This window comes from Lolium rigidum, chromosome 4 (genome assembly GCF_022539505.1).
Source record: "Lolium rigidum isolate FL_2022 chromosome 4, APGP_CSIRO_Lrig_0.1, whole genome shotgun sequence".
Taxonomy (NCBI): domain Eukaryota; kingdom Viridiplantae; phylum Streptophyta; class Magnoliopsida; order Poales; family Poaceae; genus Lolium; species Lolium rigidum.
The window spans coordinates 259,991,970-260,004,331 of record NC_061511.1 but is presented as its reverse complement, the minus strand read 5'-3'; the positions used below and the strand labels follow the sequence as shown (position 1 = coordinate 260,004,331).

Here is a 12,362-nt window from a genome sequence, read left to right as displayed (position 1 = left end):
ATGACACTTTAAATTTTCTCGGGCTAGTTTACTCAAAGTATCAAGGTGCAAACTATTGTTAAGTTTCCGCCTAGATACTTGGGGGCTACTGGGAAGATTGGTTTACCTTGCATTTGACGAGGAGTTGGTCGAAGAACTCGCCGATCTCTCTTTTGTGATTTTGAATCTCGGAAGATTCAACATCAGCTTTACCCCATGCGTCATTTAGCATGGAGTTCAGAAGATCTTGCTCAAGCTCCCATTTCTCCGCCTCCGTAAGTTTGTTGAAGAATTTGTGGGAGTACGCCTTGGGCGTGGCATAAAGATCAGAAGGATCACCAAATTTTGCCGGAAACGTTACGGCATCCTTAGCTGAAGCTTCAGCCTTATCCGCAGAGGTGACTTCCGCCTTCTCTGGACCTTTGTCTTGAGCCTCTTCCGGAGCAGCTCGCTTTGTGGTGGAGCAGCTTCCGCCTCTTTTCCCGCTGCTCACTGGAATTATTTCCACTTGAGTTTCGGTGGCGGGATCAAGGGTGGGGTGAGCCTTAGGCGGAGTAGGTTTGGGAGCTGGGTTGGAGGTACTTGCCGGAGCTGGAGTGGTGGGGCCAACGGCCGGTGACATCTTCAAAAAACTGGTGATACGCTTCTGGGTGCTAACCCGTGAAGCGGTGATCTTCTGGCTCCTGCACCAAGTAAAGAAAAGACATAAGAAATAAAGTTTTAACATCGCAACTAGGAGTTTGTATTTCGGAACACTTATGTAGCTCCGGGAAGTTACGGGTGTGACCCTCTTCCGGCTGTGGCCAGAAGCTTGATGCGGTCGCGCTCCGCCTTCTTGGAGTCGAGGCGTGGAGGAGCTTTGGTCCTTGCATTCTTGGCGGAGGCCTCGCCGCTGGTTCCGGTGTCAGTGCCGGAAACCTTGACGCGGGGACTTTTGGAGCGCGAGGAGCAGCTTTCTTCTTGGGGGCTTGCTCTTCCTCCTCGTCTTCATCCTTCGGATCCTCCTCCGCCCTTCCGGCATTAGCGGGTAGACGGAATACATCTCTAAAACCATCCTCCGCCAAAGAATTGAGCTGATAGAGGAAGCGTTGAAGAAGTTAGAACATTTCAAATATAAGAAGCAAAATGACTAAGTGATAAAACGCACCGGAGGGCACTTGTTATTGATGTACATGTCCTTGTTGATTTTCGGGACCTCCTGGCCCCGGGCGATCTTCACGAGTGTCCGAATCCTCTTGTTCAGAGAATCCGTTGGTAGGTTGTCTTTGGTCACCCGCAGCTCGTCATCGACTCCGGAGTATTCGCAGATTAGCCGCTTATTGTACTTGAGCGGCTGAATCCGACGAGTGAACCAGCACAAGGTCAGGTCCATTCCGGATAAACCGTTATGGACCAGCCAGGAGATCCTCCTGGCCATCTTCTCCAGCTCCGGATATTGGGCGAGGACGGGGATGAAGCTCCAGCTGGCGAGCTCTTCCGGAGGTTTGTTGGCGAATGCAGGGAGACCATCGTGGATGTCCGGAACTGAGATATTCTTCACGTAGAACCATCCAGCGTTCTAGTACCGGACAGACTTGTGGGAGGCAAGAGCCGAAAAAACCCTCTTGGTGCGGAGCACGAAAGTCATGCTGCCGCAGTTTACCATGGCCTTATCCTTGGTCTCCTTCTTGACTCGATAGAAAAACTGCCAGAGGCGGATACCCGGACAGGCTCCGAGATAGCCCTCGCAGAGAGTTGCGAAGTTGGAGAGGAGGAGAAAGGAATTTGGACATATGTTGTGTGGTTGGAGGCCATAGGTGTTAAGCACCGACAGGAAGAATTCGGAAGGAGGAAGAGAGAGGCCGCACTCCACCCAAGCTTTGGTGAAGACACGTTTGTCAGGCTCTGGGGTAGGAGTGATGGAGTCTTTGTTGAAACTCCAGGTATCCGGAGCAATGAATCCTTCCTTTGCGAAGGTTGTGAGTCCCGACTCCGTAACTTCGCTGGGCCACCATTGACCCTTCTCCCCTTCGCGGTTCCGGGCCTTCGAACCCTTCTTCTGCTCCACCTCCAGAACTTTAGCAGCCATTCTAGCCTGCCCTTCTAGTTCCGCTTGGATTTCTTCGGCTGTTGGGATCCGACCAAGGATGTTGCTGGAAGCGGCGGAATAAGGTTGAGTAACCTAACATCGGAAATATTGGGCGGAAGGAATGCTAAAGGCTCAACGAAAGTTGGTTCTGTTGGGTTTGGCGGTGGACTATTCAGAGAGCTATCGGTGAAAGTAGGTGAGCTAGTGGACATGTTTCCGGCTGCATGCATATGGTAAAAAGCTTAAGAAGCCGGATCCCCGCTAAGTCTATCTTCTACAAGTCCGGTGGACTTACCGACAATGGCTTGGCGGTTCCCCGTGACGCAGGTGAGGGAGAAAGTCTTGGACTTGACACGCAGGCCTCCGGCGAGACCACAAATCGGCGGCGGAGGCTAAATCCCGATCAAACGCGAGTAGCTTGTGTCGAGGGACACCTTGGAGCGGCGGTGCTTGAAGCTTTCCGGGGAGGAGCTCGCCGGAAGTGAGATCTAACGCGCGGCGCTGGCGCGAGGAAGAAGATGAAGTGGTGAGGGCGGTGAAAAAGTGAAAATGATCGCACAAATGTGGTGTTTATAGGCCTCGCGCGGATTCGTGAGTCGGATCCTACGGTGGGAACGGAACGGTCGCACCGTTGGATGATCGCCACGTGTCTTAGGTCAAAAGCGATGAAATGGACGCAGTGGTGACCTAACTGCGCGCCTCCGAGATTTCCGGCTAAAGCGTATCCGAAAATTTAGCGCGGGAAAAGGGAAAGTTGTGCGCGACGTGGGCGAGAAATCTGCTAAGTTACCGTTACAAGAAGACGAATGATTTCCGGTTGAATGAAGTCGGAAACGATAAAGTTTTGGAAATTCTTTGAGATTCTCTTCGGATCCGGACAAAGATAGGCCGAGGAATGACGAATCTTGAAGAACTTCGGGGGCTACTATTGTGGGTATACTTTATGGGTATATCAACGACGTGGTCTAGATCCGGCAAGTCCGGGTGGCCCGCAGATGGTGATGATGGCATATGGCCCATCGGGCGGCCCAATTGCTGTTGATAGAAGATGGATGAAGTCCAGCGCAGGAACAGTAGCCGGATCTCAACCGACCTATGCAGGTAGTCGGATCCGTGAAGGCCCATGAAGTATCCGGATCCAATACGGCTTATAAGGAAAGGATGGTCCTTGACGTGCACAGCAATGTAATATTTCGTAGTTAAGCATCTTGTATTTCGGCTAGGAATCTCCGTGTAAACCCTAGATCCTGGCGCCTTTATAAGCTGGATCCCGGGAGCCCTAGAGGTACAACAACAACTCATTGTAACAACGCGAACGCGCCCAGATAATTCCAGACAAGCAGCAGCAGGCCTGTCATCGTGCAGGTGTTCCAAAGCTGGGTAAATCGCGTACCACCGTCCCGAGGACTCTCCGCTCGATGGACCCTACTTCTTCTCCCCCTCGTGAGGATCCCTCCTCCGAGGTACCGTCAAATAGGCAACGACAGTCGTTTAATAAAAAATCGACTTGTCATGTGGCATGTGTAAAAAAGAAAAAATTTGGTGCTAAACATAAGGTTTTTCACAAGATAAATTTTCTCTATTTTGCATAGGTCATAAAAAATATCAGGTTTTCACGAAACTTGAGAAACACAAATATATTATTAAGATGTACATGTAATTTTTTTTTGTCAAAATTGTTTCGACACTTCAAAATATTTTTATTTGTAGAGGAAGCATATGCACCCGGGAGCCGAATTGAATTTCCGTGTTATGCTAGCAACTTTGAGTTTCTTCTGCATAGCGCTCTCCTCTTGCATTTTTACACAAATATGAACATGGTTATCTGGTCCAGGTTGTAGATTTGTTTTGTTCTGCAAGCATTTTCACGTATTATTATACAAAATCATATATAGATTAATGAGACACCTTTGCTAGTTGGACATATTCGTATGAACAAAGTGCTAAGATTTTTGTATATTGAGTAACATTTTTTTTTCATGAATAATTATACTAACTGGAGTAGAATTTTTGTCGTCTGGTGATCTGCCTTTTCTTGTCAGTGAAACACATTGTATGACTCTTATGTTTTATTCAGGAAAGTTGCAACAATTGTGACAAACTACCAACATTAGGCATACAAATAGACACGTGCAATGCATATTTTATCTATTTGAACTATGTCTTCCACACTGAACTTTCCCTTCGACTAACTGGAATAGAATACTACTACCTCTATTCCAAAATATAAGGTGTCTACGATCTGCCAAAAGTTAAATCTTACTAACTTTTACTAAATACTTAGCAAACAATATCTACACATATTTATAATATTAAATGAGCACATTAAAAATATATACTTTATGATGATGAATCTATAGATTATTTTTGAAGGGATGAATCTATAGATATTGATTCAGTGTTATAATTGTTTATGTTTTTATCTATAAAACTTGGTTAAATTTAGTAACCGATGACTTTTAACTAATTGTTAGACATCTTATATTTTAGGATGGAGGGAGTAGAAAAACTACACAACTACCACAGTATTTCTTGGATCGTTTGGAGTGGGACTAAAGTCGGTAATCATAGTGTCATGACTAAGCAACGACAATTGGGTGGTGTAGTTCCTCATAGTAAAAAAAAAACGTTGTAAAGGGCCAAATTATGAATGAATACATTCAGTTCAATTTTTTTTCCAGAGAATTCAATTCCTGAGCTATTGTATTAGACTGGACGAACAAAAAGATGTGCGTCGAACTTGGACGTTCTTTGCGTGCCGGCCCGATATACTCCGGGCCATGCGTGACCGACTTATGTTAAGCATGGACGAAATTCAGCTCCGTTTCGCTCGACAGAAATAAGAACTGAAGAAGACGCCAACACTATAAGCTGGCCCCTATCGACCTGCCGGTGGTCGAGCTCATCGCGGGGATCGCCCACCGGATCCACTACATCTCTTGCCCACCGAATCACTCCAGCGTCAACCGCCGTCTCTGGTCCCTCGCTGTCGCTGACGACAGCGTCGCGGAGGTCTCCATCCCCGCTGCGCGCGGCCTCTCCTTCCTCTAGACCTCTACGCCCTCGTTCCGCGACAGCGATCAGGAGATCTTCTAGGATATGATGTGGGATCAATCGTCGGACGCCGTCATGGTGTCGCCGGGAAATGGCGCATACTTCTGCCCGCTACGGCCGGGCGATGGACCGTGGAGCCCGGTCGTCGGATGCTCGCCGGGCGCTCACCATGTCAGCAGCATCACCTACTGCGACGGCACGTTCTACTTCCCTGGACGGGCGCGCCCACGGGGTCACGGCCGTGTACGACGCAACCTTCGCCGTGGCCGCCGTGATCGAACCGCTGGACATGGTCCCGCCACTCCACTTCTGGCTCGACTATTGTATCTCTTCTCAGGGCCACAACTCGTGTCGGGAGACAAAATCACGTCAGAATCGCCAAGAGCCATAACGATTAACGAGTACAATACATGTTTTTCTACTTTAAATATCTGAATAACGTACATGTGCTACATTACTCAATGCCCTGGCAAATAAAATTCAGAAAATTTATCAAAACAATGAAACCACATTAACCAGATGATAAATACAAAATATTGGCCGAGCAAAGCAACATCATCCGGGCCAGGACTAAGATCTCCCTGCTAGCGTCTCTTCTGACCATGATGTAGGTTGTCCAGCAATTTGGAGGAGCCGGTGTTCTACTTGCTTCATATCTTGCCGCTCTTCTGGATTCATTTTTAGACAATCTGCAGCAACCCCACTAACCATTTCCAACATACTGATATCATCCTCACTTGTAATATCGTTATCAATAAAGTTCCTTGCTCTTTTTTCTGCACAAGACTGAACAAAGTTTGCAACATAGCTCCTCTTGACATCATATGTTGCAGGCCTCCTTGTGATGAGCTCTATCAGAACAATTCCGAAGCTATAGACATCACTCTTCTGTGTAACGATCCCCTTCTCCATATATATTGGGTCTATGTAACTCATGTCCCCAATAACACGATCAGTCTCCTCGTCTTTTCCTTTTGCGAGCAGCTTTGAGGTACCAAAGTCGGAAACTTTTGGGTTGAAATGTTCATCAAGAAGAATATTTGCAGATTTTACATCGCCATGACGTATGGTACTCTCCCCTGCTGAATGCATATACGTTAGCCCTTCAGCTGACCCAATAGCAATAGCAAGACGCTTTTTCGCTGGAATGGTATCTTTGGATTTGAAGAGGACGTCATACAAACTCCCTTTCGCCACAAACTCATACACCAACATGGGAACATCATACTCTAGGCAACAGCCTAGGAGCCTCACAATGTTCTTGTGTCTCATCTCAGATTGGATTATAACCTCGTCAGTGAATTCCTTCTTCATATCCTTGTCAACTTTGATGGACTTCTTCACAGCCACTTGTTGTTTATCTTTCAGAGTCCCCTTATAAACCTTACCAAAGTGGCCCTGTCCAATGACAGATTCATAATTGTTTGTTATTTGCTTCAGTTGTTTCCTCGTGTATATCCGTATATTCTTGACACCATTTAGTATTGGACCACCATTTTGTTCATAGAACTTCTTAAGCTTTAGGTGTTGCTTCGCCATAAACATGACGACGAAGACAACAATCAAGCCAGCAATACCTACGAAAAAGCAAAGTATGGAAGCTTTAGTTAAACTGAAGTGAATCTATTTTTTCACAATCCTTTATAAAACCCCCAAGTAAATTATAGAAGTGTTAATTTTACATATGACATTTCTCTATAATGGAAAAATCATACTCCAGCTAAAAGTAAAAGAAAGTGTACAACACCCTACTAAGTAACTAATTGAGCTTATCCTTTATCTAAAAACAACTATAAGTAACTTGAGTATTTGGCGGTCAATGACTTGTCTGTCTGCCATAATAAGTGGAGAAACAGACTTTCTAAAGAGGAAAAACGCTTCGCTCGCTCGCCCCCCGTGGGCGACGGGCGAAACCCTAGCCCCTCCCTCTCTCAGCTCCCTCCCCCTGCTCTCTCCGCCGCCGCCGTCGGCGGGGTTGCCTTTACCCGTCGCGCGGAGGAGGGCACAGGCGGCTCCTTGATGGCGGCGGAGCGTTTCGGCCGGCGGCGGTCGACCTGGTGGCGTGATTTCCGCAGGTTGGCTGGGAGACGACGCGGCGGCGCTGCCGTTGGCAGCGGGGCGGCGAGGTTGGCCGGGCGGTTGGTGGCGCACGCCCTGCCCAGATCTGGGCCCATCTAGTCCTGATCTGGGTTGGGGCGGGCCTCTGGCTCCTAGCTCGATGCCGGTTCCCCTGGTAGCAGCGAAGGGGTGGTGGCACTGGTTGGCGACGGCGGCACACAACCGGCCAGTTGCAGCGTGGCGGCGAGAACTTTCTCGGGCCAGTTCGGGCCTGGCTTGTTTTTGCTGCTACGTCCGGTCGACTACTGTCAGTTTGGGCGGTGGAGGTTGTTCCCTCCCGCGTGGTTGTGCTGTTGCTATCCCCGATCTTGCGCCCGCCTTGTCCGCTTCTAGGCCTCGCGTTGGCGACTTTTGAGCGACGGCGAGGATGGCTTCAAGACCGTGGTGGCGTACGTTGGTGGACGACAGGTGGGGTGGAGCAGTTCGGATTGTTCGGGGTGGTGGCGGTATGAGTCGGGAGAAATCCTTGTCGGCTTGTCCGACAGCGACGCGGTGACGCCTGTGGGTCGCCATTCCAGGAAGGGTGTCGCGTGTACCTCTGCCCCATCACCCCCTCTTACTAGGGGAAACCCTAGGACTTGTCCGGACAGCAGGGGCGTCGTCGTCGTTTTCCTTGTTGAAGGTGTTGCTTGGTATGCGGCGATTCGGATTGCGAGGAGCGTGGTGGTACTTTTCCGGAGGGGGCAGCGGTTGCAAGTTGTCTTCGTGTTCGTCGTTCAGCTGTAGTCGGCATTTGTTTCTCTTATCTTTCTTTGTGTTTTTTGTTTGGGCTTGGTTGTGTTGCGGTCCCAACAAATTTGTTGTATCTTGGTTGCTATATTAATATAGTGGACTATTGAGAGAGAGAGAGAGGGAGTTCTATGGTAGTCCTCAAGCTCAAGTTTTCTATGGGCAATCATTGAACCTGCGTTATCACCAGATTATAATATCTTCAATCATTGAACAAGGGAATCTTGTCAAACACATAACTTGAGTTTCTGACATGTATGTGATCGACATGCTTTTCAAAATTATGGCAGCTAAGTACAAGAAGTATGTGTGCATTGCACTATATTGCTGTTGCTGTAAGTTTTCTTTCGTTTTCTGTCATGCGCTGGTGGTTTTGGTTTCTTGAACTGAAATGTGGTAGATCAGCACATACCGACGATAATCTTTGCTGGTAAGGGGAAAATTTCGGTGCAGTTTCCCTTTTTGGCGTCGCCTTTCATCCCGCGTCTGCATCGGCAGTCATATCCTCCGGGTATGTTGGTGCAGATCCCGTCACACGGATATAAATCACGGAACTCAGGACTCTGTTCTCGGAGCTGACACTCGTCGATGTCTGGGAAGAGAATGTTGAAGGGAATGAAAGTGAGATACTGCTGATAAATTAGTACTAGCACAGGGAATTAGAAACTGAATCATCGCCTAGTAAATTAAGTACCTTGGCATCCATTGGCGATGTAGGGGTTGCCCTGGTAGTGCTCCCAGCACCTGCAGACGTAGCCTGCAGCGTCGTAGGGTGCTTTAGCACAGGAACTGTTACCGCTGAGGCAGCCGTCGCGCTCACAGGAGCCGTTCCTGATGGCGAAATCGAGCACCACCGGGAAGCCCCTGGCGAGTTTCTTGGACAGCACCTCGTAGCCGTCCAGGTCCTCCGTCGAGAAGTTGTACCATGACCTCTCCACCACCATACCGTAGGAGCACGGATTGGTTTCCCAAAATATATTGGCAGCCTTGAGGATCACGGCGGTCTCGGTGATGGGCATCGTCGGCCACGGCGGCGGCAGGGCTATCTGGCAGCAGCCCAGCCCCGAGCAGGACCCATTTGGGGCCGTGAGCCGGAAGGGGCTGTTTGAAGTGCAGGAGAGAGGGTCTGGGTAGGGCTTGATCTGATAGGACATGGAGGACTGGACGCTCCAGCCGACGCCGACGAGGTCGTCGCGCGGGGACAGGAGGAATGGCCCCTCTCTGTCCAAGTCCATGTATTCACCCTTTCTTGAACCCACGGTTTCGTTTATGAAGCACCGGGAAGTGACGCCGCCGTACACGCGCACCTCGTTGGTCTCGAGCGATATGCCGAACAGCTCGACCGGCTGGTACCTGTATTTGCAGTCTGTGTTGTCGGTACCGAATTTACACTGGTAAATCGCCTGGTATGGTGGGTGGCTGTGGTTGTAGGCGAGGAAGACGCGAGGAGGAGTGAAGGAGGTGTTGCAGGTGACCTCGAAGCCAGGGAGGAAGCAGCCGGGCTTGTCCATGCCGAAGGGGAACGGGATGCTCGCCGCCGCACTTGTCCCGGCAACCCGGACGTCCCATCATCCCCTGCCGCGGCCGGCCTTGTAGGTCATCAGCGGCAGCCGCGACATGCTGCGGGGTCACTGTTGCTGCAAGGGGGAGGAGTAGGATCGATAGCAGCTGAGAATAGTGGATCAGTTTCGACAGCGGAGCCATTGCGGTGTCTTCTGCTAAGTAGCTAAGCTCACTCCCTGTTATATACTACGTAGTAGATGCGAAACTGCCCTAGCACGTTGCAGCAGCTACAAGTTGCATGAAGCTCATACCTTGCCCAAAAGCGCGCCCACGGTTTTTGAAGCTAATGACAAACGGTCCACAAGCCAGGCTTTGTGATACAAAATATGGCAACTCGTGTCCACATCGGGCAATCATTTATCATTTATTTTATTTTATCCTGCCACGAAGCGCACACAATCTTGCCGCTCAATGTAGTACGAAAAGGACAAAAAGTACACCGGTAATTGACTGATGTCAGAAAACACTTTTTTGTGAGTTTCGCCGCATGTTCCAATGTCATCCAGAAGAGTACTACGGCTCATAGAGGAAGCAAGCAAGAAGCAACAGGAACAAAAATCCCAGTACAACACTGATCATAAAGAGCTCTAGGGCACCTTTGGTAATTGGTAGGCAGCTCACCCCTTAGTTTTTCGAAATGCCTTCACGTTATGGTCCAACCAATTTTCAAACCATCTCTAGGCCAGGCCTGGAAGGAACGGCCGTTTTCAGCGAGCCACCCTCGTCTCGCGCTCCTTTGATGCAAAAGAGACTCTTTCCCTGCACGAGCGTGGACGAGGAGGGAAATGGCGCGAGCTCGAGAGCCCATTGGTGAAAAGAGAAAGGGGCGCTAGAAGGATTCCATCACCTCCTTGAGCACCCTCCTCTATTTCTATCCCCAGCTCTCGCCGCCCGGTTCAAATCCTCCATCCCACCATCGATTTGAGCTCCGCCCCCCCCCCCCCTCCCCGAGAAGGTAAATGGCATACACATCTCCTGTTCGCGACGGCGATGGAGACATCTCAGTTAGGATTCATCCTCTTCTTCAACAAGTTCTCCTTCAACTTCGGCGATGACTGTAGGCAAACACATCTCCAGCATTATCAGTTAGGGTTAGATCATGGTAGGGTTTCGCAGATCTGGCTAGGGTGTGATCTTTGTATACGGGTTTGACATGATCTATGCTTGTCCATCACTCCTCTAGGATTTGTATTGTACCAAAAGTACTGATTCAACATGATTTCTGCCCTACTATTTGTTTGATCCTAGGTAGATTCACTTTTTGTGCACTACAATTATGGTTCTTCGAACTCTGTAGTACATATTTGGTTCACCGTTGTTGTAGGATATGATATGTGCGCTTGTTCATATGTGATATGCGATCATTGTGCATGACTCCTTTTGCGACGACTTTAACCAGGCCCTCATCTACATGGGGGAGTCGAATAATCCCTCGTAGGTGCTAGATTCGCAGCCCCTTGCTGAGTCCCAAGTGTCGGCGGCCGATGCGCTGGTTGACGAGGGACCACTAACTTTCGTTGTAGCCCAAGTGGAGCCAGGGGTGGAGGCAAGGATGGCCACCACAAGGAAGATGAAGAAACGCATTGTCGCGGAGAAGGAGGTGAGGGCTACATAGATGTGGGCCATGAAATGCCCTCCCCCTTCATATCCAGCTTCATCCTTGTAAAGATGTATGCGCTGATCAAGAGCGGCGTCTGAACTGACAAAGGCTTCAAGGAAGTCCACCTGATTATCGTGGCCAAGGCCCCATGGATCACTGCGGTGCTGAAATTAGCTCCACACAGGTGTACAACCACCTGAGGAAATGGAGGGTGAGGTGTCTTGTCGTTAGCAGGCTCCGCGATCTTAGTGGTGCTCAATGGTGCGACGAGAGCAAAACCACCCTCTTGGAGGCTGAGCACTACCACGGCCACGTCATGGTTAGCGCACTATCCACATAACTAACTTCGATCATCGCTAACATGCACAACTAACATACTATGTTCCAATGGTAGGATCACCCCAAAGACGTCGAGTTCCTGAACACGCCCATAATCAACTACAATGAGATGCAAACAATCTTTGCGTACTTGTGATAGGTTAACAACCTTACTTTGTTCTTCCATGCTAGTGGTGTGTGGTCTTCCGAGGAACGGATCCAGGTATCTACAAGTCATGGAGGATCTACCAAGAGAAAGTGGATGGTTGCTCCAACAACAATTACAAAGGGTACGCAACATTGGAAGAGGCACAAGCAGAGTACCAAAGCTTCATGGATGTTCAAGACATGGCTATCCAGGGCATTGAACAACAATTGTTGTTAGCATAAGGAGCATCGTATCTAGTAGGTGTTGTTGCAATGCCTTTAGCACAAGCATCACCTAAGGTACGTGAGATTAGGGTGAAATAGTCATAATCGCCTTCCTGATCGCCGTGATCGTTAGAATCTTGTGCATCTAAATCTATTATGATCGGATGTAGCATGCAATGGCATGGTACTCTCACCCCATTTGAACGATGGTAAGAGTACGAGAATGTGATGTGTGCAACCAAATAACTATATGGTGTATGAGTACAGCCAAAATGGCTGCCCACACAGGTATACAACCACCTGAGGAAATGGAGGGTGAGGTGTCTTATCGTTAGCAGGCTCCGCGATTTTAGCGGTGCTCAATGGTGTGACGAGAGCAAAACCACCCTCTTGGAGGCTGAGCACTACCACTGCCACGTCACGGTTAGCGCACTATCCACATAACTAACTTCGATCATCGCTAACATGCACAACTAACATACTATGTTCCAATGGTAGGATCACCCCAAAGACGTCGAGTTCCTGAACACGCCCATAATCAACTACGATGAGATGCAAACA

General features: G+C 49.1%; 1 pseudogene; it reads right to left on the bottom strand.

Annotated features, from left to right (window-relative positions):
• Window positions 1-5,625: 5,625 nt before the first annotated feature.
• Window positions 5,626-9,652, bottom strand: LOC124650373 (annotated as a pseudogene).
• Window positions 9,653-12,362: the final 2,710 nt, after the last annotated feature.